This window comes from Passer domesticus, chromosome 7 (assembly GCF_036417665.1).
Source record: "Passer domesticus isolate bPasDom1 chromosome 7, bPasDom1.hap1, whole genome shotgun sequence".
Classification (NCBI taxonomy): domain Eukaryota; kingdom Metazoa; phylum Chordata; class Aves; order Passeriformes; family Passeridae; genus Passer; species Passer domesticus.
In genome coordinates this window covers 58707228-58731956 of record NC_087480.1, presented here as the reverse complement: position 1 = coordinate 58731956, position 24729 = coordinate 58707228, and the positions used below count along the sequence as shown (strand labels likewise).

Sequence of the window (24729 nt, the reverse complement as noted above, 5' to 3'; positions counted from 1 at the left end):
CTGATAGGAATGTGATCCCTTTGAGACCTCAGCCTATCTGTCAAACCTGAGACCAGCCAACAGGTTCAAAAGTTATTTGGGGAAGCAATGAGTGACAGAACAATTGCACAGCTCTTGTTTTTTTCCTGAGAAACCAGGCTAGAAAAGCGCAGGAAACATAAAGAGTATTTTTTGTGCTTTATGCGGTGTGTGTAGCATGCAGAATGCTCTGTTGTTATGCTTCCACTGATCTTTTTTTGACATAAGCAATGCAGTCATTCTGTCTTTGCATCAAATAAGTCTTTGTACTGCTTGTCACCAGCTCACAGTGTCTCTGTCTGTGTGTAAACTCGGTGTTTGCTACATCCCCCTGTCACAACTGTGCTGCTGCCTGCAGCTGGGTGGTTCTGCTCTGGCTCTGGGTGCTTTACAGTGATGCTCTTTTGGTGATATTTACTCTGGAGAGTAAGAAAACCTTAGGAAATCTGAAGTTTGAGGTTGGAAATAACATGAAAAGAGAGGACATGAGCACTGGACCTGATGATCACAGAGCTTTGGTGTCTTTGCCTCCTCTCTTGGAGGAGATCAAGGAAAGAAGGCACAACTGAGAGAGAAGATTGGATGAAGTTCATCACTGCTCTGCCTACACTGTATGTTTTTGGTGTTTGGGAGACTGATGGGAAAATGGGGAGATAGAAAAAAAATCCTGCTACAAGCAAGCCTGAAATTAATGTGGTCAGAAAGAAGGAATGGAAATTATTCCTGCAGTTTGCAATGGGGAGATGATGGGCGCTGCAGCAAGGCATCCACGGGTAATTCACAAATCTGGGGAAATACTCACAGTTCTTGGACTGAATACAAGTCAGATTTTATTTTTTTAATCTACAGAAATTGTGTGTAGGTATTTTATTTCATTTTCTGGGCATATTGATAAAGCACACTAGTTAAGGAAGCTTTCAAATTATTAACATCTTCTGCCTTGTCTTTGAGCCAAGTGAGCAGTATTTGGTGAGCTGTCTTTGGGCATTACACTAAGTGCTTTTCTACTGCAATTCTAATAGAGTGTAGGGCTGAATTTGATAGTGTTACCTATTAGTGATTAGAGAGTGAAGGGCTTTCAGTGTGTCTGTACTGCAGAGTTTGCTTTGATTGATAAATTGGGCATTATACGTTTCATAATTTTTTAATTTTGCCTTGAAGTAATGAGATTCCCTCTTCAAATTCCTCTTTTCACTAACATTTTGAAAACATTTTGGAGGTATGAATGGAGAAGGAAAAGAAAGAGAACGGTTTTAGTCATAAACACTTAAATTGTGCATTTTTCAGTGGCACAGGCTGAACTCTGCTGGAGAAAGGTACTTCTAAATTACCCAAATATTAATACTGTAATTATTGAGCATGGATAACAGTTATGAATTTTTTATGGATCAGTCAGGGTAACAAAATCATGGCTGCCTTATAGAGAAAGGTATGATGGGAATGTGCAGGAAGATGATTTTCACATTTTCATAGGGTTTTTCATAGGGAAAGTGCACTCAGGGAATATCCCACTACCCAGTGACTCCAACAGGAGCTCCAGCACTGCTCACTGTTAGGATATATATTTATTTTTCTGAATCTGGGGCTGCTCTGGCAAGAGCTCCTGCCCCCTTCCTCTCCAGTTCTTGAGATTAACCCACAGCTGCTCCTCTATCAGTTTTCCAGTTTGTACCTCCCCAGCTTCTTGCCTTTTCTTCTGCCACATCTATTTTCTCCAGACAAACCCAGTTCTGTTTTACTTAGTTTTTTTTAGAGAAGGGCTGTAATATATTTGAAGTGTCTGCCATTAACTTTTGAGATTCAGTGACCTTTGTTAATCAGGAAGGAGGTTTTTTTGAGGTCTACAGGAAGAATTAATCATATGTAAACTGTTTGCTTTAAAAAGTCTCTTACCAAATGTGGGATTTCCCAGGTAGCTTTCAAAAGGTCAGAGGCTGGAGGCAGCAGCTGGAGAGCACTGCAGGAGGACAAACCCTCTCAGAGCATGTTCAGAATTAGGGAGAGACCTGTGCCAATACATGGCACTGGGGAGAACCCATTGTGTTTGAGAGGCTGGACTCGGGCCAGAAATTTGGAGTACCTGAGGAAGCAGCACACAGAGTGGCACTGTGCTGTTGCACCATGCTGACATTTGCCTGCATAATTCTCCTATTTCAAAAGCAAGTTTTTGTGCTTCCAACAAAATGTTCCTTGGCCGTACAAGACTGGAAGCAATTTTTGGGTGAAAGAAACCATGAGAATTTTGGATAAGTTTCCAGTCAGCTGCTGGTGCAGTTCCTTCTCCCAGGCATGCAGGGAGTTGGAGTCTCTAAAGGAGAAATTTGCCTCGTGGACCCTGTTTCTGCCAGCTCTTGGCGTGGCAGTTCCTGGTCCATGGCTCCAGAGCTGCCCATGCAGACTCCCAAAAAGCAGAGAGGCTTTTCCCCACAGGGGGTTTTCTGTCCTGGATTAAGACATTTGATAAAGATCAGCTTGAGGGATTTCACAGTGTAACAGCCCCCTCTCTCCTCCAGCCTCTGCAGCAGTGATTGTGGGTTCTTCTAGCTCTGGGTTAGAAATGAGTTGATGGAGAACAGTGCAGCTGTCAAAAGAGAGGGACAGTCAGTGTCATCAATGCCCTCAAGGCTGCAGAGTCTTGGTGTGCAGGGTCCTTGCAAAGGAAGATTCTTTCTCTGAATTTTAGAGAATTCTGCCAAATCCTTTAATGTGGTTTTAATGTGTTTTGTTGTACTCAGTAGTGGTTTTTACCTGCTGTGTCTCAGTGAAGCTGATTTTGGAAGATGTCTCACAAATTAGGTGCAGTGCAGTGAGTGTTTGGTTTTCTACATGCAGCTCTGTTGTTCACCCCTCTTTACTCCTGCAGATGATGCAGTGGAGCATGTTCTGAACTTGCTGTCAAGGTTTTATCAAGTCTTGGTGAATAATTGCATTTGTTGTTAGAGGGAAGCCCATCTGGAGGGTTGCACTCACAGAAGCACACCTTTGTGACAGAAGTGGGAGTTTTCCAGACTTCTTTGCCCCTACAGGGGAAGCACAGAGGTGAAGGGAGGGAGATGCCATCCCACCAGCCACCAATTTGCAGTGTGTGCTGTTCCCCAGGGATGGATTCAGGGCCTGATCCCAGCCACTCTTCAGAGGGACCTCACTGCAGGATGGCTCAGAGCCCAGGGGCTTCTCCAGCTCATCCTGCAGCAGCGGAGTGTGGGCATTGCTCTTTCTCCCAATGATTAAAGGACAGAGCTTCCTCTTCAAAGAGTTCATTCCCCAAAACCATTAATGGAAAAGTTATGTGCTAGAAACATTTCCACCCAATCCAGAATGCACAGGAAGTCTGGATATGAATGATTTAAAGACTATGGGAAAGCATAAAGATGTTAAGGTGAATTTACTACTTTGTTCAGCACATAGATTGTGTGAGGGGTCTGGAGTATGAATTAAAGAAAGGTTCCAGCCATGAGATATTACAGTTTAATTCAGACATTAGTACAGCCGGGGAGAAGACAGTAATGTATTGCACATCCACTTAGGATTTCCATACTGGATTGCACCTGTGATCTATATGGACAGTGCTGCCTCTGTCAGGAGGAATAATGTGATGGGGATAATAGGCAGCTGTGGAAGGCTTTACCTGGAGCAAGCTCTGCTGCTAATAGCTGGCTCATATCCCAACCTAACCCTGAGAGTTCATTGTTACAATGTCCTGCTGGATGTGAGGGAGGATGTTCTCCTGACCTTCAGCAGCCTCAAGGCATTAATGAATCACTCACATCTGCCCCTTGTTCATGTCAACCAGCAGCACGTTCTGTGGGACAATGTGTTTAAAAACAAAGGGAATTGTTCTTTTAAAGGCAATTTGAAATATGGTGTTGTCAGTCATCTGCTGCCACACGTTTGTACTGAGGAGGTGGGACACTACAGAGCCCACGTTACCTTCATTAAATTACTCATTATTCAAATAGACCAATGCCCCATCACTTTTTATTTATCCCTTCTCCAATCGAAGATGGTACCAGTTTTCCTTGCCTCTAAAAATATTTGCAGATGGAACCTAGACTTTTTATCTGGTTTGTTCCTTTTTCCTTTTTGAGTTCAGGTGTGCTAGTTTCAGTCAAGGCTGGATAAACTTTTAAAGCATCATTTCTTGTTCTGGTTTCTCTAGATCTTTGCTTTTGGCCACTTCTGTTTACAGACCTGTGACTTTCCTGGAGCTTTTAGTTCTCTTAGAAAACCTGGAGAAGACAGAGGTGGCCAAGAGACAGCACTGTGCCTGTGCCATGTGTGTGCTACAAGAGTTGCTTCAGCCCTCTGGAGGCTTTCTTCCTCCTGATTTTTTTTAAATCTTTTTTTCCCCCAGTTTAAGCATTTCCAGCAATGGCTCTGACGTAATCCCAGAGCTCTGTATCTTCCCATTTTTTGGCTGAGGAGGCTTTGCAGTGTGTGTTGCAGGGGCCATCCACCCAGGGTCTATTGCACATGAGCAGCTCTGCCAGGTGTTTGCTGCTCTCTCTACAAACGGCGTTCCCGGAGCCGTGCCGTGAGAACAGATGGGCTGGGGAAGTACCTTGCTCTCAGTGGGTCTGGAGAATGAACTCATTATCCAGCCAGTGGCCTGTCACACCAGCCTCATTTACCAGTGGCTGGTGTAGAAAACAAACCCAGGAAAGCAGAGCCTGGCGGGGCGGGAGCGTGGCTGCGCCAACTGCGGCGGTGCCGCTCGGCGAGCAGCTCATTGGGGATGAGGGATAGGGAGGGAACCTGGGAAGGCAGAGAGTTACAAATAGGCATCAAAAAGCCTCATAAAATGACAATAAGTGCTGCTTTTTGGAGTTAAAAAATGTCACATGGAGAGGGGGCACATTTCAAGGCTGACTGTGAGATGAAGGTGCTGTTCCTTCCTGAAAGATTGTTGTACTCAGGTGGGGTTGGGCTCTTTCTCCAGGCAGCACTGACAGAACCAGAGGACACAATCTCAAGCTGCACCAAGGGAAATATAGGTTGGATATTAAGAAAAAATTCTTTACAGAAAGAGTGATAAAGTTCTGGAATGTCTGCCCAGGGAGGTGGTGCAGTCCCCATCCCTGGGGGTGTTTAACAAAGCCTGGATGTGGCACTGGGTGCCAGGGTTGAGTTGAGGGATTGGGGCTGGGTTGGACTCGATGATCTTGAAGGTCTCTTCCAACCCGGTCATTCTCTGAATTCTCTGAATTCCTTAGGTGGTACCTCTAACAAGTATTCCCTAAAAAGGCCAGAAAGTATTAACAGAGCATGTTGAAAGAGCATGATGTTCAAACATAAAAAAGGACCCAAACCTTCCAGGTTATGTTAGACCAGAGAGATAACAGCTTTCCATCTTTCTCTTCTTGAATGCCACCTGGGAAACAACTCTGACTGTGCTCATAAGGTTGAGGATTGCAGGAGTCCTCTGAGGCTGCTGCTTTGGTTGCTGGTAAAGACTGGAAAAATTTTGGCTACTAGTTACTAGGGGAATATAAAAATGTCAGAGCTGCCAGCAGCTTGGAAAGGGAAAGTGCAGAGTGGGAAAATTTTGTTTATTAGTAGCAAAATCCATGAGGAGCTTGGGGGAAATTGTTGTTACCCCAGTAAATCTTCCTGTGCAAGGAGAAGTGGGAGGGCACGCCAGCTTTCAATTAGGCAGAATTTTCTGTTTTTAAAATGGCTAAAGACAATAAAAATATGTCCCCACAGCCTGCTTCTGGGGTGTTTTGTGTTAAGCTGGTGCCTGGCACAGCTGGCACGGCGATGGTGCGTGACCTTTGCAGTAGGTGAAGAGCTGGAGGCAGACAGATGTTCCCGTGTCGTTGGCTGGGATTGTGCATTCCCTGCCCACACAGATGGTCCTTTGGAGCACCCTGGCAGCCTCTCCCTCCCCATGCCCCTTCCCACCTGTTGGCACTTACAGATCCAACACAAGAGTGCCTGGGATCTGGGGAGAGCAGGACAAAAAGATCCAGCAGCACTTCTGGCTGTGAAACAAGGCAAGCTCTGTGCAGTGCACAGCAAGGAAGCCAACAATGAGGGCTCACCCCAGAGCAGGAGCTTTCTGTCCAGAATCCACTCTGGTAATTCACCAGATTGCAGCATGGATGGAATTACAAGGGTTTTTTTTTTTTTCCTTTTTAAATGAAAGGGAGCTTCTGTTCTGAGAAAAATTAGTGGTGGCTCAATTGGATTTGGTTCTTCTCCTGTGTGCTCAGCTTTATACAGAGAATAAAAAAGGGCAGAGAAAAGCAAATTGACTCTGGAAATCACCTCCTACAAACTTGGCTTCAATTCTGCCAGCCCTTTCTATAGGAATGAGCCTCCCACCCACACAGAGCAGTTGGAGTGGAGAAGCCCCTTTCCAGAGGCAGCTGCAGAGCCTTGTCAGAGCAGTTTCAGGGGGGTTTTCAGCAGACTGCACTCAGGCTGCATCCCAGGGGCACATCCCCCTCCTGCTGGGACCAGACATTTGCCCCCTTCCCCATCTCCTACCCTTTTCCTCAGAGCAGGAGTGCTGCCTGATCACCTCCAGCACCAGCACAGGTCGGGGTGGCTTCAGCCCTTCATCCAGAGCTGGAAATAAACCCAGAATAAGCTCAGACCTCGGTGTGATTTGTGTCACTCCATTCTGTAGGTGAGAAGAGCATCCAGAAGTGAAATATAAAGCTGTGAGAACATCACTCAGCACTTCAGGCTTCCCTGCTTCCCTTAATGGTCTGTAGGGAATCTGTCAGGCTGTGCAGTGAGCTGGCACAGGTTGGCCTGCCATTCCTGACCTCACAAGGACCACAATGACTCCCACCAGTGGGAAAACACAGTCATCATTATATTTTTTCTAATAAATCATACCTTGCAGTTATAAAATGGAGCACTGACTCCAGCTGAATTTGAGCAGGTTTGGTTGGAGGGCAGGAGAGCTGTCCAGCAGGGAGTTTGTCAGCTGCTGCACCATGTGGCCCATCACAGCTGTTTAAGGAATAGCACTGTATCATGCAAAATATTTCGCAGGCAGGGCACTTTGCAAACCCTGGAAAGTGTTTTACAGATTCTTCTGCAGAGGAGGTTGCCAGTCAGTGGCATGGTTTATTTATTTTGTTTGGTTTTCTTGGGTTATTAAACATGTTTTATTTATAGAGTGTGCTTTCTAGAGAACCGTCTGGATGCATGTTCTTAAACCAAGCATCTGAGGGTGCTGGGCTGTTGTTTGTGTGGTGCCAACAGGCAGCTCCATGGGGTCTGCAGGAGCTCTGGAGATGTGCATGGAAGTGCTCAGTGAGCCGGAGAGAAGCACTGGTGTGGAGAGTTTGTGTGTGGCTCCCTGTGAGCCCCACCCGTGGCTCATCCATCCCCTGTTCCACCTCAGCTCCTCACCTGCTGCAGTCCTTTCCCAGGCAATTTTAGTGCAGGATCCAAAGGGACTAACTCCAGCCATAACCCTTTTAAGCTTAAGCATGGAAGTAACCTTGTGTCGTGGAAAAGTGTGAATTTGTGTGTGTGTGTGTGTGTGTGTGTTTTCACCATCTGTTCCCTTTCCTGCAGCTCAGAGTGAGATTTTTTTGTCCCCTTTGCTCAGCTCACACAGGTACCTGTGGTGCTGGTGTCCTCCACAACATTGCACAGGTTTTTCCCACTGGAAAACCTCAACACATGGGCACAGGTGTATCAGTGCAGTGCAGGTAGAAATTCATTTTGGTAATAAACCCCCTCCTGCCTTTATCTCCTCTTGTCATCCTCTTAATTAAATGGATATTCCTAAGGTGTATTCAATTTAGGAATTTGGTTTTTTTCCTACTGAGAAGCCCACGTAGAAGGAATTACGTGCATAATGGAGTGGCCAGCTGGCAGAGCTGTACTGAAATACAATTTCTGCATTTATAGGTTGGTTTTTGTCCTAGCAATCTGCAGAGCAGCCAGTGGGCAAGGAAACCCTGCTTATAAGAGCAATTTCCCATGATTATTAATGCCCTGGAAGCTGAAATCAAACATTGCTAATCCATCACTCACAGTGCTTTGACACCAAGCCATCACAAGGAAGGAAGTGTCATTTAAGTTGTGCTTTGACTGTAATGGGTTTTGAGAAAACTAAGATTATCATCTAGAACAAAAGTCTCCAGTTGGTGTCACAGAATGAATTTAAAGCTCTTCCACTCTCTTTGGTCATGTGGGAACTGCTTGTCTCCACACACCCAGATGATTTCTCTGGAGCAGGGAATTTTGTAGCTGGGGCTATTGCAGTTTATTAAAATGAGCTGTAGATTTTCTGTGGCAGCTTAATTCACAGTTTTCACATCTTGGCATTTCAAATAATTTTAATCAAATAATTAAATTCAAATTATTTTAATAAATTTAATTAATTAATTTTTAGGTTTACAATTTGTTCCAGAAGTAATGCAGTTTGCTGAGCTTACACACATTTTCTGCAGTTTTGATTTTACTGCTGTATTCATTTAGCTCAGCAAATTTATAAAACTAATTAAAACAGAAGTACTTTTTAGATTCAAATTGTGAATGAAAAACAAGAATCTAATGTAAAATGACACTTGCAGGGAGATTAGGACAAATTGCAACTCTATGGGTGTTTTACAACTTAGTTTTTTAAATGAAAAGCAATTATTTTTATAGCATATTCTTGGCGTGGTTGTATTGTTTTCATGTTTTGGATGCCAGGGGAGTGGGAGATTAGGATCTGATTCAGCAGTGTGCTGAAACATGTCTGACATTAGCCATGGAGTTGGTCCTCACTGGATTTCTTGTTTGCTGAACTGAGATGAGGCTTTGGAGCCAGACTGTTTCAGTCACCAGGGCTGTGCTGCTCCCCAGCTCTTGCTAAGCCTTGTGTCATCCAGGGAGTGAAAATAATCTGCAGTTCCCAGGCCATCAGCATCAGAGGCTGCACCAGTTCTTTTCCTTGTGCTGGGAGTCCTCCCTTCTGCTGGGAGAGCAGGGAACGCGTGGGGTTGTTGGAACTCGTTTGGTGGCACGCCACTGTGGGTTCACACACCAATTACCACCTTGCAAGTGACAAATCTGGAGGGGGCAAAAAGAGATGATCATTTAATACATTTCTTATGAAGGCAAATGACTCATACATAAATCAAGCTGCTTCATTAAAGAGGGAAGTGGGCTGAACACGAGGTGACAAAGGTTAGCTCCACACTTGTGACACCAGACCCTGTGCCACTTGTCCTGAGCTCTCACCGTGAGTCACTCTTGCAGCAGTGCCTGTCACCATCCCCAGCTCCTCTGGCAGCACTGCCATTTCTCATGCCACCTTTCACAGCATCAAAAGCAGTCTAAATGTTCGGAGAAATCCACAATCCTGCTTTGGACAGAGGTGAAGGGAAGGCTTTGCTCTTTTTTCCTGTGCACATCTCATTAATTCCCAGTGCCCCGATGGGTCCTGGTCCTGCTGCTCCCCGGCTCCTGGCACCACACCTGCCTCAGCTGATGTCTGTGCAGTGCTCTGAGCCTGTGCCTCTGTCTGGACTCCTGTCCTCTGTCATCCCTGTGTTTCTTCCTGCTGCTCTTACACTGATCCTTGCCTGCCATCCTCACTGGCAGCCACAGCTGTTGTCAAGCTGCCCACATGAAAGGTGTTTTCAGGATACACCTCCCACTTCTGGGCACCCCTGGGCCACCCTGCACAGTCCAGGGTGTTTGTCTGACTCTGTTTTGGCTGTCTCAAAGACAGCAATTTGGATTTTGGCTGATTTCACAAACCTCTGTGCAGTGAATACACAGAGAGAGGTTGTGGGGTGCCCTCAGGGTTGGATGAACCATCCCAGTTGTTGTCACCTTGTTTGTAAATGTTGTGGTGTTGTGCTCTGAGCTTTGGGAGTTTGTAACCAATGCTGGGGTGTCTCAGCTGCTGTGAGAACAGAAAAAAGCCCAGGAAGGTTTTGACCATGCAGACACAAACAGAATAATTTTTCGGTGCCTTTGGAGCTTTTAGAATTGATGAAGATGTGGCAGCAAAGAATTTACACATCCTCCTGACCCCATATGGCTGTTCCCCCTGCAGTTCTCTGCTCACGTGTGCAGCATTCCTCTCTCCTCATTTTCTTACACCTTGAGCAGGAGCAGGGCAGGCAGAGAAAGGCAGCACGAACACCAACCCACCATATGTTGTTCCTAATGATTGAGAATGGTGGGTGTGCACAGTGCTCTGCTAACATATTCCATGGGCCAGGGGCCTGTGGCACTACAGCTGTTGTGCTTTTATTTCCCCCAGTCCTCTCCCCTTCACCACCGAGTTCTGCAGCCAGGAAGCTGAGGATGCTGTTGCTGTGAGACACCTTTGGAAGGCACCTCCTCTGTGAGGATGCAATTGCTGCCACTTACTCCCCTCTGAGTTACACAGCCCAATGCCAGGGAACATGGTTATGATCAGGGAATTGCATTTTTTTCCCCCAAACCTTCAGCATTCAGTATTTTTGTTCTCATCCCTGTGGCAGAATCCACCCAAATTTGTGGCTGGTCCCAGTGCTGCTTTTGCATGTGGAGAGCAGCAATGGGAAGAGACAGTAGAATCCTGTCAATGCACTATTGGTTCATATTTTTATAAAACATGAGGAATTCAGAGTATAGCTCTTTTAATGTCTCATTCAAGCAGGCAGGAACATTGAAATGTACATTATTTGAAGCCCAAGAGACAGGCACTAGCATTTATAGTGACAGTAGAAATCTTCTTGTATTCCAACTCCTCAGGAGAAACATTGATAGCTTTATTCAAAACAATGACACTCAGAATTGCTGAATCATGTTCCCAGAGCATCTGTCCTGGAGGAAAATCAGTGCTTCCATCCCTGTCCTGTTTCCAACAACTAAATAATGTCTGGGGTTTATATGTCTTCTGGTCTGGGAAATGCATCAGGATGGGCCCAGATCTGCTGTGGTCTCTCTTCTCCCCCATTTTTAGTGGAAGATTCACTCCCTTTCTGGTGGAAGTTTCCTTGCACATGGCAGGGGAGTCAGAACCAAAAGTTCTTTAAGGTCCCCTCCAATCCAACCCCTTCTGGATTCTGTGATTTTTTGGGGAGAGAAGTCATCACTGAATAAGTCGGTGAATTTTTAGCCTTAGGTTGGCAGGATGCTTAATGAAAAGCAATAAGGAGAGTTGGCCATTAAATACTTTATTAATCTGACAGACATTGTTTATTTGTCGTATTTTTTGATACAGTGGCAAATTATCTGGCAGTAGTAAAGCCCTGGGTTTAGGTGACCTTGTGGTGAATCTTAGCCATTTTATTTTCCTGAGTGCTACAGGGAGGCTTGTTTCATTTTTATGGAAGAGCTCTGAGGTCCCTGTATGAGCTCCACAAGAAGTAGCAAGATTCTGCTATTACATTAAATATAAGTCCTGCTATGTGTTAAAATAAAGTGGAAGTCTGCATTAAACTGGCACAAGGCAGAAATTAACCTCATATTCTGAAAGAGGCACTGATGCCATGCAGAAAATAGTCTATTTGGAGATCATTCTGCTGATATTTTTCTCTGCTATATCCTTTTTTTTTCTGGAGAGGTGGGGAGGAAAACAAGCTCTCAGTGGCCGAGTTCATTTTCTCCCGCTGCTGCTTTTTTCATTGAAGTCATCATAATCCTCCATTTGTGACATCAGAGTTACTGGCTAGCGAGATAATTATGATTTCACAAACTGAAGATTATGACCTTCAAATGAGGAAGGCACAGCGAGGAGGACAGATTCCTAAGCAACAGCCATCAGATATTTGTGAAATATTTGCAAAAATGTCCTTGCAGTTTAAAAAAAAAGAGGGAGAGAGGGCAGGAGGGAAACATCCAAAAAATATTATCAGCAGAATGAGTTGCCAGCCAGCATTTTTTTCCCCAAGTTTTCCATTTGGTGCCCATGATTCTCTAACCTGTCTCATTTAGCCTTAATGAACACGAGACATTTTTTTAGCATGCCATATGTGCTGTGGTCCTAAGGAAAAAAAAATATATATCCAAATAACTTATTTTTTATGTTCTGACTCTACCCAATCATAATTTACATTTTGCACAGTTTGATGCCCATCTGCAACGTCTTTACTATCAGAAAAGGTAATAAGAAAGGGAGGAAAAAAACCACAGGAACATGTTAAAACAACTGACACAAAAAAAACCTGGTTGGGAGAAAATAATTTTTGTCCCTGTGTAAATAAGCAGCTTGGAAAATGGGTTGGATCTGTGGCTCCAGAGGTGGGGTCAGCTCCTGTATCAGCAGTGGCTTGAGAGGAGCCCCAGCAGTTTTTGGGGAGTCTCTGGGAGTGTCTTGCTCTATCAGGGGGTGGTGAGTGGTTCCCCCCAGGGATGGGGAGGATGAGGAGCAGCCATGCATCCTGAAACTGAGCTGAGCTGTGCCTCAGCTGGATCCTTTTTTGTAACTTTGGGACAAGCTATTTAATGACCACAAACTCCCCCCGTCCAAAGCTCCTGACAAATATTCCATCCTGAAGAGGTGAAAAGCCTTGAAAAGGACATTGATTCCTTTTCCATCCTTCCTGTCCTTTAAAACACCACAACTATGTGTTTTACCCTCGGAGCCTGCCAGGAGGAGGAGGAAGGGCAGGAGTCACCAGAGGGAGGTCCCAGATAGCTCCAGTAGCCCATTTTCAGTGTGTGGTTTTGTGGCTGAGGGTGTCTCAGGCATTGCAGGAAGGTGCAGATGGATTGAGCCTCTCTGATCCTCACGTTCTGCCAAGCACCATGTGGGGCCTTGCGCAGGGCCTACTGCAACAAATGACCCCAATTAATTAGAGTTAGGAAACAATCAGCATTCTCCACACAAACCTCCAGCCACAGCAATCCAAATCAGTCACATCAAGCCACTGGAGAGATGGGATATGCCCAGGGCAGAGGTTTGGCCTCTCTGCAGCACCACTGTGGCTACCACACAGGGCAGGGTGTTGGACACAGGAGCAGCGCTCTGGAAGTGTCCCAGTTCCCATTATTTTCTAAGATCTATTTTTCCCTTTAGTAGCTGAGTCAGAAAATGTCTTGTGTCCCTCGTTTGGAACGGTACCAGTTCAGGAATGTTTCATTTTGATACCAGGAGCTGATGGGAGCTATTCCAGCCCAACGAGGCCTTCAGTTACTTCCTCTGGGATTGTACAAAGTCAGAATTGAAAATGGGTTGCAGTAGTCAGAGCAGCCTTTGGGCCAAGCTGCCAAGGGTTTATGACTTACAGATTCCTTTAATTCAGCAGGTGACTAAAGAAAAGCAGCATTTCTTATTTATGTGACACACAGAAGAGAAATTCCTGGTATTTACAGTAACTCCCAGTGCTCCAGTGGGATGTGAGGAGTGATGGGAGGCAGGGAACTGTGCTGGAGCAGCTCCTGAGAGAGGAGCCATGCATGTGGAATCACAGAATGGGTTGGGAGGAACATCTAAAAGCCTTCTAGTCCAACCCCTTGCCATGAGCAGGGACATCTCCAGCTGGATCAGGTCGCTCAGAGCCTCATCCAGACCGTGAATGTTTCTGGGGATGGGGCTTCCACCTCTCTGGGCAACCTGTGCCAGTGTCACCAAAACTTCCTCATCTGTAAATTGGCCTGAGTGAGGCTCTCTGTCCGGGTTTCTTGACACTGGGGATAAAATTCAATGCGTCAAGATCTCCTCCATGCAGCCAAGTCACATCAGCCTGTAAAATAGGGATGAGATATTTTTGTGGCTCTGAGCTTTAAGGATATTTCCAGTGCAGGTGATGTACTGGGGATATTCCAGAGTGATCACAGCTAATGTAACTTTAACTTGGAATGCTGGAGCCTGGAATACCCCAATGTTGTCATGAGGGCTGCTTTGCAAAGCAGGGAGAGAGAGCTGTATCCATGTGGCCAATTTACAGTCAGAAGTACAAATCCAATCCAAATCCTTCTGTCCCAGCTGAATCCGCAGTAAAGTGCTTCTTATCAAGATACAGCCTAAATAACTATTTGTATAAAATATTTAGGGACTAATTCCTCATTACAGATGCTTTGGGAAACACCGTAAACTGCTTGCAGACAATTGAAAAATTAAAAAAAAATGGAAGGGAATTATTGAATATGTTATTCAGTGCACATGATTTGACCAGCTTTAGGAACTGCAGTGTTAAATCATGAGGCAGAGCATCTGGAGTGAGTAGAGAATAAAGGAGCAGCAGTACCATGCCAGGTACCCCAGGAACAAGTGTACATATCAAAACAGAATTAATGTAAAGTTGTGGCTTGAAAACACTGTGTTTTGAGAGAGAACCAGGGGCAGAACTGACCCACTGACATTCCCTGAGCCTCCTCCTATGGCTGGCCCTGCTCAGAGCAATAGAGGTTAATTTTTTTTTCCCTAATTAATAAACAAAACCACCCCATTTACTTCTTCAATTTCACTTCTGCTAAACACAAACCTGTGGCAGTGAACTGAAAAAACGAGAATAAATAATACAGACAAATACATGGAGGAGTTCAATTAAAATTTCCCCCCATTGAAACTGCCTTTTAACAACTACATCTTCTGACTGACAGCTTATTAATACTAATTATATGAGATATATGCAACATAACTAGTGCACTGGTACCTTCAATTATCTTCCCTTGTCTTCATTCCTTCCCCTGTGCTCCCATCCTCCCTTTTCATGCCCCATAACCACTACCTGGAGCTGCAGCTCAGAGCCAAAGGAGCAGAAGTCTCTCATTCCTTAAACAGGCAGGAAAGGCTACAAAACCTTGTGTGTGTTTGTGATGCTGTGTGGGTGCTCACCAAGGGAAAATTCCAGCCTTGGCAGTGGTGGAAAATGCTTGGAATGTTTTGGGGAATTCTCTGTGGAAGTCCTGTGAAGGTGCTATGAAGCTTGGACTCAGTGATTTTGGAGATCAGACTCAATGGTCCTGGAGGACTTTTCCAGCTTTAGTGATTATATTCCATGATTCCAAGTTCCATTGGAGGTCCTGTGAAGTTCCCATGCACACTGTTTGAAGTTGACACACCCTGGTTTACACATAATTTTCACAGCTTTTCCACCGCTCAGAGTAACCCCAGAGCTGGTCCTGGGGAATCTGTGCTGGGTTGATCCAGGCTGGCACTGGCTCCCCACTGCCAAAACCTCACCACCTGATCTGCAGCAGCTTTTTGGGAGAGCTGAGGTTGGAGCAGCACTGACTGACCCAGGTCCTTGCTCAGACCAAGTCCCCAGCACTGCCTCAGCTTTGTTTTAATCCCTGCTTAATGAATTCTCAATTGCTTATGCAAATCAAAGCAGTGGAGACACTTAAAGGTTATTTATAATTCCTGGAAACATTATGAAATCAATCATTCCAGCTTTAACAGTGTCATTTAGATATCTAACTTTTTCCATTATATTGCTAGAACAGTTTATGTAAGAAGGCAAATATATTTTGGTTTCACTTTTTATATAAGCTTGCTGATTGCTAAAACATCTATGACAGCTGACATGGAAATCAGGGAGGTTTTGATTAGGCTTTTCTGATATGCAAATGTGTGTAAATGAGTTTTATATATATTTTAATTTTTCTTAAAAAGTTCTATTTATAGAGCAGGCAACATAGAAATTAAAGAGTGAGTCTGAGAGGAATGTTCCTGTGGGACTGACTTTGAGGTGTCCTGAATGGTTCTGGGAGGCAACAGAGGGATAAAAAGGATCACCAAATACCTTGAGATTTATTTCAGTAGTGGTTTTTTGTGGGTTTCATTAGGAATTTTTTTACCTGGTGCCCATAAGGAAGCACTGCTGGGGTCCTGGGGAGCTGCAGGTGATGAGCAGCCCCACCTGGGCAGGTGCAGTGGGTGTTGCTCAGGCTCTTGCTATCTTCAGGATTTCTCCCAGCTGACAGCAAATCTCACATCTGTCCTCTGCAGAAAAAGCATAATTTTTACTAGTTTAAATCAAGCATTTGGCTCCCTGGACACAGAAAGTTGGCAGTGATCTCCTGCAGTCTTAGTATTTAGGATCCGTGAAGCTTCCCAAGTGGTTTCCAGAGTGTAGACACCAGACTGAAGAGAGGAATAATTTAATTTTGGGGTCCTTGTCACCTCTCTTTTCAGTTTCAGCCTCAAAGAGCCAAGCTGAGGTTTCCAAATAACAAATGTGCTCTTTTGGAGCATCTGCCATCTTCTGCAAATCCCACAGCTTTGGATCACAGGGTGAACAAAAAGCCAGAGTGGAGGAGTTGGATCCAAACCTCCCTTTAAAAGGGAGGTGTGGCTGGGGCTTCTCATGGCTGGTCCATCCACAGCCTTGGATCTCCCATTTGTGTTGTGCCCTGCTGGAATTTCTGTTCAGTGTGATGGAGTTCTGTTAATTCACCTGTTTTCTTTCATCTTTTGAAGTAAATTAACAGCTATTTTAGCAGTATCACAGTGTATCTGTAACATTTATTTTGAAAAGGAAAAAGGGCTCAGAAGATTACCAAGGTGTCCAGCTGTGATAATATTACCTGCCTTGTAAAGTGCCCTAGGTGACTCTGAAGATGTAAAGCAAATTGAGGATTACATTAACTTCCTCCTGACTTGCTCAAATTATTAATTCAGTATCACCAACTATCAAATAGAGTAGGGTTATTATTTTTTTAAGTATAAATGAATAACTGTGGTACATGGCAAAGTACTGCCTGCAAATAATTAAAACCTGTTTTGATTGTATCTGTAGTAGAGGTTGGTATGTCTTTTTGGGGGCTTTTTTTAGTGTTTTCTTTATAATACAAGGTTATAGCAGCCTGCATTCACATTCAGCTTAAATAGGCAGAGGAATGAGTGCTGCATAGCAATGTGATTTTGTAATAGAATAGTTTTACCTTGGAGATTCTCAAGTTTTTTTCAGTCTCTTTGCCTCACTGCAGGGCAGATTTGTTACATGTTGCTCAGGGAGCAAAGATCCTGTTCACTTCCAGAGCTGGTCAGTGGCAGAAACACAGTCCCTCTTTGCAAAACATTTTAGTCTAAAGCATAATGTGCAGTTTTGAAAAGCTAATTCTCCCATTTTCCAAAGAGACAGTTCGAGTGGTTTATCAGGTCTGTATAAAGAATAAATATACATATATAACACTAATACCAGTGTTGGAAGGTGCTCTGCTTGGCTTCTCTGCACGCAGGCATTCCTTGGAAGGGACTTGCTGATTCAACCTGCACAATATTAAGGGGTGCCATTGCTGGGTGAGTGCTTGAGCGGTGTCAGGAATTCTTTTCCTTCAGCCCTGCCTTCTTCCCAGAAGCCTGAGTTCCAGGGGCTGCAGGGCTTGTTCTTGGAGGACATGGCAATTGCCGTGATTTAGAAGAGGATGCTGACTCACAGCTCACATTAGCAGAGCTGGAGTGGATGGCACAAAACTGTATTTAAATTTTCTTCAGCTCTCATGTTCAGGCTGAAACATTTTTCTCTGGTGGAGACGTGGCCTTATTGATTATTCATTATTTCTTAACCTTGATACACTGGAGCAGGGAGTAGAAAGAAAAGGTGGGGATGGACAGGAGTGACTTTTATCCACCACAGTGGATAAAATGATGGGTTTGGGATGGATCCTCCCCAGTTAGAGAGGCTCACACCAGACACCTGAGGCAGGAAACATAATGAAACATTCACCCAACAGACCAAAGAATTAGAATTATCTGTTGGGGCAGAACCCTGCAGTGTGTTAGCCCTGGATTGATACAGAAATACATTTTGCAGTTCAGGTTCCCTGTTGAGTCAGGCTGGGGAGCTCCCCATTTCCAGGGCAAGGTGTAGGACACTGCAGTCAGTGCTGCAGTCCCCTGCTCCGTGATGTTCCCAACACAGTGAGATCACTCCTCACATTCCCTTCCCTCTCCCATTAATCAGCAGCAATTTGAAATCGTAAGAGCGCTGTAGCATTTCTGTTAATCAATAACCAACTGAGCTATTCATTTTCTACTAATATATTCTTCTTTAGTGTGCAGGGAGTGGAAACTCATCAATTACCTGTGCTGACCCTACCCAGTGCCCACGAGGGTCAGTGCAGAGGTTTCCCTGGACTTCAGGGGGTGTCTGGGGGTGCTCTGGAATGCCCCATTGGAGGTGGTGAGAGATGCAGGAAAAGCAGGAGCTCTAAAACCCCTCTCACTGCTGTTTCATCACTTCAAGACCTCTGCTCAAGCCCTCATCCCTGCAGCAGGATGTCAGCTGGAAAATTCAACACCTACGAAATTTTGCAGTAGCAAAGCTCTGATAATGAGTTTTACAAATAATTAGCTGCAGTACCTCTTTGTTTTATAAAAGTGCAATAGTTGATGAACTTGCTATGCCACAATTAGGAGCTCATTAGCAAACAAAATTCGAGGGTAACAAATATCTTAAGGGGATGTTTTTAGGAGTATTTAATGAAATGAGGAGATCAGAGGAAGATCAGTGAGGAAATGGAAATTCCTAGAGATGCTACACACCTCCTGCAGGACCAGGGACAAGGCAGGGTCTGGAAGTCAGGACTAAAGCTCACTGGATTTGACAGATTTTACATTCACTTACAAATTTTAGTTCTTTTCCATGTCATGAGAAATGGCACTGTGTCCCCATTTTATTTTTCCCAGCTAGTAAAATCCATGTTTGTTTTCTATTCTGTTATTTAGTTTGAAGGTTTTAGAAAAAAGATGCATTCCTTTTGCTATGCAAGACATACCTCAGAAAATAGCTCTTTCATTTGTTTTGATCTGTTTTTCAAAATATTTTTCAGTGTCATTGACGAAATAATCCTAACAAAAGTATTCCTGAGCTGCTCTCAAAGCAACAGGAGATACATTCCATGAATCCATGTACTCCATCAAAGAGTGTTTCTGGGAACTTTTTGCTATTGTTTCTATGCTTATTTTCCATGCTATTTTCTGTGGTTAAGTCACCTTGTCTCCAGAAATCCATCCCTCATTCTCTTTGTAATGGATAAAGCAGTAGGACAAAGAGAGCTGGTTTTTACCCTTGTCCCGAGAAAAACCTTTCAGAAAATGATAATGGGCTCCTAACAAACTGGAGAGCTGGTTATCACTGGGGAGAATTAATCTCTGCCTTGATTGAGAACACCTATGCCAAATTAGGAGCTACAATATCCATCTGCTTGCTGTTATCCTGCAATATAGATTTATTGTGACATTTTGGAGAAGGAGTAAGAAAACATATGAACAACTGTTGTGGTTCATTAGCCCTTTATTGGTAAAACGTGGTGCTCAGGGCTGAGAGAGGTGCAGGGAAAGACAATCCTTTGGCTGAAATCATTGCATTCATGAGGCTGTGGAGAGCATTCCCAAGGACAAGCTTACAAATGAGCTGCTGCTTTTTGTTCCCTGGCTGTGAGGTTGTTTTTGTTTTTTTCTTTTTTTTTTTTTAATTGTTTTTATTTTTGGTTGAAAGTGGATTGATTCAGCTCCAGGAGATGGGAGGAAAGTTTGGGGCACATCCAAAAGCCCTCTGGGGAGCAGCTGATTTGGACACCAGTCACTCATGCCAGTGTCAGGCAGATAAAACAACCTCACCTTTCCTGCAGATCCAGGGAACAGATCCTGCTCTCCAACAGAGCTGGAGAGGGCAGCCAGTGTCTGCTGCTCCTGCAGAGCCAACCTGGCAGGCCCAGGGCAACACCACCAGGATCCTGGTATTATGATACCAATTATACATAATACCAGGTCTCCCCTGGCATTTCCAGTTTAGTCCCTTACTCCTGTTTAGTCTCTTACTTCCAGATTAGTCTCTTACTCCAGTTGTCACCATTAGGAGCCCTTCATTTGTGGCAGGTGTCTATGAAGGAAAATCCATCTGTGTTGTCACTTTCTCACAAGTATTTAATTTTAATCCACTCTGGGGGGCTGTTGCTCAGGTACAAGCACACAGGCTGTTGATTTATTTGCAGTTAAGGCTCTCAGAGTCAGGATGTTAAAGCCTTCTAAAGCCAGCTCCCTCTTCATATGGGAGAACCTTTGGAAATGCACTTTAGGTTTATGACACTGGCTTGGCTTAATTTAATTTATGGTTCACTTAACCGATTATTCAAAATACCAGATGTGACAGACAGTAGATTCAGCTGAAATATTACCTCACAGGCATGTTCAACACATAGAATCTGCTCTCCATATGGGAAGGCAGGGAATGTCCCCCATTCCCATCCAAGAGCAATCAATTTGGTTTTGAAAGGAGAGTGAGGCTGAGGGGGAGACAGGGTCCCTTATTTCTCCTGTAACCTTTGCAGCAGCTGATGTGAGAGTCTAACCTGGGCTCTGCTGCGTGAGAAAAAATGTGAACCTCTGAAAATGCCAGAGGCAAAGGATTTGTCATGTGTAAAACATTTGTTGCTTAGTATTTGCTGATGTTAAGTAATTCTTAGCAACTGTTAGAGGTACAGTAAAGGCAGACAATAAAATAGTGGCAGAAATGTGGAACGTGCTAAGTTTTTAAGAGAATGTCTCTTCCGGTGGCTGGGACTATCTTTGTGAAGTGAGGCACTGGACACACCAGTGTTGGTAAAAGTGAGTTTAGGTCACAAATACTTGCTGAATTTATCATGGAATCATGGAATGGTTTGGATTGGAAAGAACCTTAAGGCTCATCCAGTTTTACTCCTGCCATGGGCAGGGACACCTTCCACCATCCCAGGCTGCTCCAAGCCCTGTCCAGCCTGGCCTTGGACACTTCCAGGGATCCAGGGGCAGCCATAGCTTCTCTGGGAACCTGTGCCAGGGCCTCCCCACCCTCACAGGGAAGGATTTCTTGCCAAAATCCCATCTAACCCTGCCCTCTGTCACTTTGAAACCATTCCACACCCTTGTCCAAAGTTCCTCTCCAGCTCTCTTGCAGCCCCTTTGGGCACTGGAAGGTGTTTCCAGAGCTGTTTGCCAGGCTGGACACCCCCAGCTGTCCCAGCCTGGCTGCACAGGGGATGTGCTCCTGTGGTTGTGGAGCTGGGGAAAGGTGCAGGTGCTGTTAGAGCTGGCCCTTCCTGTGGCAGTGGCCACCAGGTATGAACAGAAGAGTCCCAGCAGTGTCTTGAGGCCTCTCTCCTTGTCTCTCACCCCTTGCATTTATCCTTTGGGGGAGGATGATGTGTTCAGTCAAAAGAAGAGCAATGGAGACACGATTGATTCCAGGAGTACCTCTAGTTCTGCAGGCAAGAGCTCTCTCTTCTTTTGGGGAGCATCGGATGCTCATCATCCATGCTTTGGAAGTTTATGGCCTGAGGTTCCTTCATGTCAGGGCAGGACCTATCTAGGGCACTCCTCTAGACCTTAACTATTAAAGAAAGATTAAAAATTAAACTTCCAGTAATGCAGGAACCTGAACTTTGAACTCCCCTGTGTCAGTGGAATGTTAATCTGATCTCAGCAGTACCCGATAAAGTCGATCTGTCTTCCTCGCCTAGTTAATTTTTAATCATTTCTATGGATAGAAGGGCTCTGGTGGATGGGACTAAGAGCAGGCTGCCTTATCCCAGCATGGAATGGGGGAACAATGTGAACTAAACTCCTCCCATTGTTTATATTCTGTATTCCACCCTGTGTTTGTTTACCTGAGCCTACCTGGTATGTAGGTTTGTTCTCCCAGCTGATGCTCAAGGGTAATAGCGCACAAAAAATCTGCTCATGTGCACACATTCACAGGATACTGTCAGGCTGTTAATGGGATCAGTATTTCCTAGGTCCACAGCAAATGTTTGTGGCAGTGCTGACTGGGAAAGAGGAATGATCCATTCAAAAGCAAAACCGCCTTTAGCTCCCATTCTGGGGGAATTCACTGTTGTATCAAAAGGTGCTTCTCTCAAACTTGATAGAAATATTTCAAATTAACTTTTAAAGCATTATTTAAAAGATAATATTTTGATTTTGCTGTTGGTGAATTTTGCAATATTCCTGTTCTGCATCAACACCACAAAGCCAGTGAGGGTGTCAAGATTAATGCCCCGTGTCAGCACAGCACTGAATGTGCTGAGTTTTATCATCAGTGTGAAGGGAGGGGATCCAGAGATTTCAGAGCTCGTCTCCATTATGTGGACAGTCCCAAATTATAGTGCTGGGATAACAGCAAGCCCAGGCTCTTGGTGACACTTTAGCCAAAACCACTCTGGACTTCCCTGAGAGGTGCCACCCTCTCAGTGCTGGAAGGGAACAGGGTGACCCTGTTGGTGCACTGGGGTTTTTTGTGGATCCAGGCAGTTCCCATAAAAAAAAGCCGAAGTCCTTAAAGGGAAAGGTCTGTTGTTGATGGCCAAAGGATCTCAGCAGAGAAAGTCAGAGTTACAGGGTCCCCAGGTGGTTGCAGGCGGGGAAATATTCCCTTAAAAATGGACTTTCCAGAGTCTGAGCTGTCCAGCAGCTAAAGGGCTTTCATAACCTAACCCAAATTAATTATCTGAGTGTAGGAAAAAGCTGGATCAGCAAGAAAATGTAGACAAGACAAGGCAAGATGCTGCAGATGCAATGCAGGGAACAGATGTGTGCACTTCTATCCCTAGATTATCCCAACATCTGCATAACTCATTTGGGCAGCTGTAACCTGGAGTGACTTTGAATTCCCATGTATTTTCCCAAGGTGGGATGTTTAGAACCACTCTGTTGGCCTGATCTCAGATCTGACCCCTCCATGCCTGTCTGTCCTGTGCCCTTTGGGGGAGCTAATTCTGTCTGGCAGTGTTGGAGGTGACAGCTCTGTGGAAATAATTATCAGAAATGCAAATCAACACAAGAACATTTTTTAATACCTCGTGCCTGGAGCTCTGCTAAACTTAGCAGCGATGAATAAACAGCAGCAGCATTCCCCTCCTTGAAAGGACAAAGAGCCTCCCAGTATTTGGGATGTCTCTGGTACTTTTGCTGTCTCAGTGAAGCCAGCCCCGAACATTTAATAACGTGAGCAGGCCCTCAAAAATTAGTGAGATTAATAAATGTTGAATGTTTTAATTTCTGAGCCTTGGAGGTGTACTTAGCTAACATCTTCCTCTGCACTGAAAGGCTGGGAAATGACTTCTGGTTAATGATGGTGAGATACCCAGGTAATCACCTTATTCCAGGAGAAAGACTTTCAAATAAACTCCAAGAGACTCGTGATAAAATAGCAGGAACTGGCAATGTTGAAATATGAGCGTCTTTCATTAAACCATTTGCTCTTAATTAGTTTTTATTTGCAATATTGACAGCTAATCTCTTCTCTCTATTTTACCTGTACAACTTCCAGTGACATAGTACAGTACAGAAGTAGCTGAAGATACAATTTGGTCCTCTCCACGTAAGATTTCCAAACCACACAGGAGTTCTTAGGAAAATTAAGGCATGTAAGGCACGTGGCCAAAAAATTCCAGACCTGACCTTGATTTCCCCTCTTTTAGAATGAGAGACTAATGGGGTGCAGCCCAGTGGCCTGGCTAAAAAAAGTGGTGGGACACAATTGTATGTCTTTCAACACCATCCAGTTTTTGGGAAATAAATAAATAAATGAATAGGCAAATAAATAAATAACTTTTCGTTTCAACAAGGTGACATTTGCTGATGTTCACTAATTTAGGAGAGACTCATTTATGCATGTTTAATCTTCACTAATGATGACTCCAGGGCAAGAAATGAAAATAAGTGCAGTTAATAATACGTGTATATATTATTAACACCTTTACTGATGGAGAGGGGCCTTTTCCTGGTAGATAAATGTAGAAGCAATTTGTGGGAGAGCTGAGTGGCTCAGGGCTGTCAGAACCTCTCTGTAACTTTCCAAAATGTGAAGAGAAGGGATATTTAGATAGCAAAATGTCTCAGCTGATCAGCTGTTAAAACCTGTAAGAAAAATATTTGTAAATACAATAATCAGCCCAGTTCCTTATGTTTAAGGGTGCTCTGTGACAATGAAATTATATGTATTGTTGGTATTGTTACACCCTGATTGTGGCTGGCATCTCCTTCTGCCACACAAATACTGAGAGGGATGTAACCCTTGAATTCAGTCCTGAATGCTGACAGACAAAACTTATTGTGAATATTAATGTGCTTGCTCTAATCATCCTGCTATTTTTTTGTGTAATTTACTCGATCAGGGAGTTGGAATTCCCTCCTAGCTGTTACAGATTCAAGCATTTATGCAAAATCCTCCAGTCTGGAGATTTACAGTGGATTATCTACAAATATTTGAATACATTAGTGCAGCCCTTTAAATGCATTCCCTTTATTTACATACAGAACAAATAACAAGCAACTTGAATGACAGCACTGTAATTCCATCAAGGAGCTGGTGTCCTGAGAAACCACAGGAATAAACTGTTAAGAGGCCCATGGGTTTGGTGCAGCTCTGCTGGAATTACAGCTCCATAACCTGGATTTGATTAATTTTTTGTATTATTAACAAAAAAAAAAAAAAGCCACAGTTTTAACAATTTTATAAATTGTGGAAGTGATGTTGTATTTGGGAAAAGGAAGAGCCATAGAAGGGTGGGGGTGGCATGATTTCCTCTCACCTTCTTCTACCACAGCCCAAGAAAAAACAGGCATTTTCCATATCCATCAGTGTAGCAGCTGGTCAGAGAGAAAACACTGGAATCAGGTTGTTGATGGGGTGAGGGAAGGTTTGCTGAGATTTGGGGGAGTTTGAAAAGCTCCTTTCCAAATGAGCTGCCTGGATGGAGGGCAGGTTACCCTGTACCCATGTTCTTTTTGGAAATTTATATTATTTGCATTGCCTGATGGGGCTGCTGCCCTCACACTCATTCTCAGATTATTGTGGTACATTGGGGGGATTTATGTGGGAAGAG

At 44.3% G+C, this 24729-nt stretch overlaps 1 protein-coding gene across 24 annotated transcripts in view; it reads left to right on the top strand.

Moving 5' to 3' along the window:
* Window positions 1–24729, top strand: part of DAB1 (DAB adaptor protein 1) — a 406138-nt gene that overhangs the window by 200327 nt on the left and 181082 nt on the right. For 4 of the 24 annotated variants that reach the window (XM_064429005.1, XM_064428998.1, XM_064429004.1 and 1 more), the window contains exon 1: window positions 368–629. The exons of 18 other annotated variants lie outside the window; for them this stretch is intronic. The gene's annotated coding sequence lies outside the window, so the exon portion shown is untranslated. 2 more of the 24 variants (XM_064429002.1, XM_064428997.1) reach the window with 2 other exon arrangements.